The sequence below is a fragment of the Siniperca chuatsi genome, linkage group LG17 (genome assembly GCF_020085105.1).
Source record: "Siniperca chuatsi isolate FFG_IHB_CAS linkage group LG17, ASM2008510v1, whole genome shotgun sequence".
Lineage (NCBI taxonomy): Eukaryota > Metazoa > Chordata > Actinopteri > Centrarchiformes > Sinipercidae > Siniperca > Siniperca chuatsi.
Genome location: NC_058058.1, coordinates 18350680 through 18356679, shown reverse-complemented (window position 1 = coordinate 18356679; position 6000 = coordinate 18350680).

The following is a 6000-nucleotide window of genomic DNA, read 5'->3' as shown; positions in this document are numbered from 1 at the left end:
TTTTGGCTGTGTTTGGTTACCTAATAAAATATTAGCTCTGCATGGCCCTGGAACGGTATGGCAGCTGTATAGAAGTAGGGGTGACTGGGTTCATAAAGGAGTGACACATCCACCTGTATTCTTCATATATGCATGCAAGATGTACATGCACACACAAACCCATTCAAAGACACTGTAATTCTGATTGTGTAAAGTTGAAAAAGCACAGTGTACATGGTGAGACATAAAAGACATCCATCCATCTTTTTTCTAAATCGCTTATCCTGTTCAGGGTCGTCTTATCTTATAGAGCATACATAAACACACACACACAAGATGTTGAAAACCAATCAGTGCAGACGTTGCCCGAAGGAGTGTTCAGCTGCGGCGCAGATGTGCTGAATAGAGTGGATGGACCTAGTACACAACATACACACATGCACATATTCACATAGACACCTTTACTTGCCAGTGGGAGGGAGGTTTTAGACGAGGTACAGGAGATAAGCATCACATACCCTCTTCAACCAGGTAATATATTAAGACACACTGATCAAACAGAGAATGAAAGAAACAAAAGAAATATTACCCCAAAACAGCTGCAGGGTCAGGAAGAAAGAGTAAGAGGAAGTTGGAATGAAAGAGAAAAGGAATGAGGATGGTAGCGAATGGAACCAAGACTCCGACATGCGGTTCAGATTATGACTCGATGCCATGAACATCCTAATGGGAGAGGCCGTGTGTTGATCCAAGAAAACTGGCAATGTGTGGCTGGAGCTATTTGAAGGAGCATAAGCATTCTGCACCACTGGCAGCAGGGTACAACAGTGCGCAAACAGCGCACAGGTTCATTTATTAAACATGTCATTGCACTGCCTCAATCCAGCGCTGTAGAGAGAAGGGACGTTTGTTTCCTGTGGGAAACCATCTCGCACAAACAACATTTACACGCTCAAACAAAACCTGTTCACTCTCCCGTCGGCCATTCCTTCCCCCACTGTGTTGCACGTCAGCATGAATCTGACTTTAAATAAACAGTTTGGAAAAACCAGCTGTCATCTGCAAACAGTATACACAAAACAACATGAAATTATTCATTGTTTCAACGTCTAATCATGTGTAATCAAGTCATGTCAATTAGGCAACGGAAAGGTTGCTTTCATGGTTTTTGTAACTTGAAAAAGAAAAGCTGCTTAGGCACACCTCTTCGTGAACATATGCTCCATGTTTTTGTTTCTGCGGTCTTAATGCACCACTGATAAACAGGTAACAGAGACTAGGCACAAATTCTCATCTTGAAGTAATCAAAGCGAAGTAGTCTCTGAATTTGTTCCTAATAGGGGCCAGGGTGTATGCTGACTATTATGGGGGCCTGTTTCTGATCTGCAAGAAAACAAAACAAAAAATTCCACCGAACTCCAAGCAAAAAGGAGGCACCAGCATCCAGAAAACGACCACCAGCATCATGTGGACAAATAGACAGGAAGTTACTATTAGTGTGTGTCAGAATAAAGGACATGCCCAGAAACCCACATCCTTAGTAACACAGTTATGACGCTGGGTACAAAATGTTTAGTATCATGTTCCCAGTCAACATACTTAACATCTCTTTTCTTATATTTTATTAAGATAACCTCTATCCCAAAGTCAAAATTTCATGGTTTCTGTTGGAGTGCCTCTTGGTATTTTATCAGTTTTTCTTGGCATAGTAAGATATAAATAATCTGTTCTTGCAAATATTAGGTCTGATTATGGACATACTGGAATACCAAATCCCTCTATACTAAGAAAAAGGCAGAATGGAGTATGGTTATGATTGAATATCAAACAACACAGGTATGAAGTAGGACCCTTCAGCTTCAATGCTCCCCTGAGGGGCATTTGGGAGCCAGGCAGAGACAAAGACGCCACACACATTTGGATGGACCCCACTATCCCACAGATATAATCACCCCTGGAAGAGTCTCTGCTAGTCTGTTTCCCATTTCAAACCTCAATGAATCCCATCCTCATCCTTTAAAAGTGCACAGGCACACACACACCATGGCCTGGAGAGATGGTTACTCTCTATGTCGACTCAGTGGAAAATTTCCGAACCACGGAAACAAAGGCATTTGGTAGAATCAGGGAATAGAACACATATATATCAAGTGATTGGTCCTTGAACAATCATTATTGATGTAGAGGTTTCATAATCTCCAACCAACACCAGCTAGAGGCTAATTTAGGAACAATGTACTTCACTTTTTTTTTCGTAATAGTTATATATAATTTTGTTTACTAAATCATAGTGTCAATGTCCTGATCATGAAGTGCAATGTGGAAATCAGCTCACACTTTGAGCAAAATCTTAGAAACTGAAATCTCCTGGACTGATTATCTTGTATAAAAAAGTAAAGACAATTAACTGTTTGTGTTAGAAATAGTACACTAAAACATTAATTTCAGAGATGCAAAATAAAATGGCCTTATTAGTGTTTTTATGTTAATATGGATGAACCCCAGAAGGGATTTTTTTGCACATCATAGACAAAAAACTAACAGTTCGGCAACTCAAGAAATTGAAGAAATGGTGCAATAGTCTGAAGGCCAAGGGTGCTGTTTTCCTGACAGCAAAGCCTGACCCTCCTATGAGTTGTATCTGAGTTGATCTATTTAAAGACAGGCATTAACAGTTAGTCAAAGTTCTCTGCTCTTTCCTTTTCCATTCTGTATGTTTCAAAAAGGAAAACATGTTTGTAAGTTGTAACATTCACTCATATGCGCTTGTTTCAAAAATGGTCTTGGCCGGAGCCTTGTGTTTCCAGTGTGGGTTCTGAGGATCAAAATGGAAACATATTGAAACCATGGTACAGATCCAGCTCTCTTTTAGTTGTGTACATTCTTCATCAGCAGTGAGCACTGCTGAATCAGAAAGTTACATAACAAAAGTTGCGAAACTAAGAGGCTCAGGGCAACAAAATGCCCCTGGTCATCTCAGTTGTGTGACGACCTCGCTTCGAGCCAAAATGAAAATGCACAGATATTCTATTTCTTTCAGCTGTGACAAAACGTGTACATATTTCTGAGCCCTCCATTTCAGAAAGCTGCCTTAATATTCTGCTCCTTTTAGGGAGTTTGAAGTGTATAATCAAGGTCTGGAATAGGCTCTGCACCGCCAGTTTGGCTCCGTGGACCCACAGCCACAGTTGGACTACGACCACGTCTTGTTGCCTTCCCATGGTAATGGTGGGAATGATCAAATCATTAATGTCCTCTGTATTCACAATTCAATTCAAAAGGGAAGGAAGCCAAATTTACCGCAGACTGTGCAACTCCAAAATGGGACTGCATACAAGCATATTCTGCTTGCCTCTGATTAAAATCAAACCATGCAGTCAGAGCAGAAATGATTTTACCATACAGCAGGATCACAACGACACTAAACATTTATCATTTTTATACAATCATCCAACATAGGAGTCTATATTGCAGGGGATCCACGGAAAATCAGGTGATGTGTATAACCGAAACACACTTGATGGCACAGACTGAGGGCCAGTAATTCTTGCTACTATTGTTGTCCTCAGTGTTTATTTTTAGCCATGCTAGTGAAGTGGCTCTCGGGATGGCAATGTTGGTTTGTCGGTTGGGCCAAAACTTTAGTACAAACTTATATATCTCAACAACTATTGGATTTTCTGCAATTTGATACAGACAGTCATGGTCCCAGGAGACAGACACCTACTGATATTGGTGATCCCCTGACTTGCGCCACCAGCAGCTCAAAGTTTGAATTTTTGAATACTTGTTGTTTATGAGTAATAAACCTGCAAATACCTACAAAAGTATTGACATTCCCATCTGCCTTAGCTGTACTTTGTGTTTAGTGCTAATTAGCTAATGTTAGTATGTTAACATGTTAAACTATAATGGCAAGCATGATAAACATTATGCCTAAGCATGTTAACATTGTCACTGTGCATATGTTAGCATGCTGTCATTAACATTCACCTCAAAGCACTGCCATGTCTAAATACAGCCTCACAGAGCCGCTAGCATGGCTGCAGACTATCAGTCTTGTTGACATAGCAGCCTCTGATTTTGATACCGCTGTTGTGCAATGATAATGAAATACTTTATAGTAAGCATAAATTGATAAGAATCTGTGTTGCAATAAATTGTAAAATCATTCACAGATTTTCCTTCAGAGCCTAATTTAAGTGACATGTTTATGACAGTGTGTTGAGTCTGGATTCGTTTTCTGGTTTTCCATTTTATTCTTCTTATGTGTGGTATCTATCAAAGCGAAACCATTTGGATGTGTAGACATGATGTCAGAAAAAACAAAATGGTAATATGGTGCAAATTTTTCCTGGTTAAATGTTTTCATCCACCACCCTCAGGGCAAGCATGACAAAATAACAATGAAACTGCCTGTTACTATTTCAGTGTTATAATAAAGGACAAGCCGCCGTATGTCATGCTTACTGGTCAGGAAACTATGATAAAAACATTTAAATATGAAAAATAGTTCAAAGTGTGCAGCAGACCAAAAGAAACATTTGAGGCACAGATTTGTACACAAATGGTTTTTCAGGTTTTTATTGAGAACATTCCCCACTGGCCCTTACATTTGAGAGGCTGAATCTACAAAACATATCAGCTATTAGGGGAAAAAAATGTAAATAGGGTCAATGTAGAGTCTCTCCAAATAGGGAATAGAAAACATGTGTATCAGAGGCAGGTTGCCAACATGTAATCTGTACATAAAAAAGGTCTACAGACTTCAAGAGTGAAAGCTCACAGGACTGCTGTGCTACACATATTTTCAAAGAATACAGTTCAAAATTCACGTGTCTTTCCACTCGTACATACAAATGCACACACGCACATTTTTGTCCTTGCAGATACTATGGTCAGTAGCAGCTCGCCATCTCTGTGGAGTTCAGCAGGTAGGGCAAATACTCTTTTAGGACCCTCCACTGAAATCTCCAGGGATTTGGAGCGCATCATTGGCCCGACGCTTCAAAACACTCCCCAAACCATGAGAGGGAACATCTGTGGGCTGGGGCGGCCTGCAGATGAGAACAGACTGCGCTCTGTGTGTGTGTGTGTGTGTGTGAAAGAAAGATTGTGGTTGCGTGTGGTTGAATCAATAGGTGGGAAGGTTATGATTTATGTCAAACAGTGTTCAAGTTCATGTATAGGTCCTTCTGTGGACACCTAATTACTAGTATTACCATGTATTAGTGTGTGGCGCTCTGTGTGTCAGTGTGCATGTGTGTGTGTGTGTGTGTGTGTGTGCCATCAAATGGTACTATTCTGACTCCCTAAAATCCCATAGTCATCACTTATTGGAGAAAGTAAGGCTGTTCGCAGGGTATATAATTCTCTAATTGGGATCATATGTGTGAATAGACCAAGAGAAGGCGTGTGTGTGTGTTCATAATGTTTTCACTATTTATTCACATTTTCAGAGCATCATCACCTCAGCCAGTTCATCAGTAAGGCAAGGCAAAGCAAGTTTATTTGTATAGCACCTTTCAACAACAAGTGCTTTACATAAGATATAAAGGCTCTAAGAAAATCTATAAGTAAAACAAAATAAAATAGGACTGACACAACAACAGATCCATTGACATGGCTAATAGATTTTTTGTTTGCTTTATGTTTCTTCATGAGAATGTTCAAAAGAGACATTTTTAACCTGTTCTTGCAACCTTAAATGTAGATCGTCACGTATTCATGCTACTGTACTTAATCACGGTACAAGGGTGCAGTCCTTACCAGTAATAATATGCATACAACAGCTAACATGTAGCAGCGCAACACTACACACAGATTGTACACACACACACATAGATTGTACACACAATGTACATTTAAACATGCTGAAAACGCAAGACGTTGTGACCATAGAAAGTGGTTGTTCAAACGCTGAAAGCAGCCAGTGTTTATGTGACTAGTGATCTCTTGTAGTCATGCAGATAACTACTGTCCTTTCTAAATAGCAAAGGCAAAAGTAGCATGATATTATAC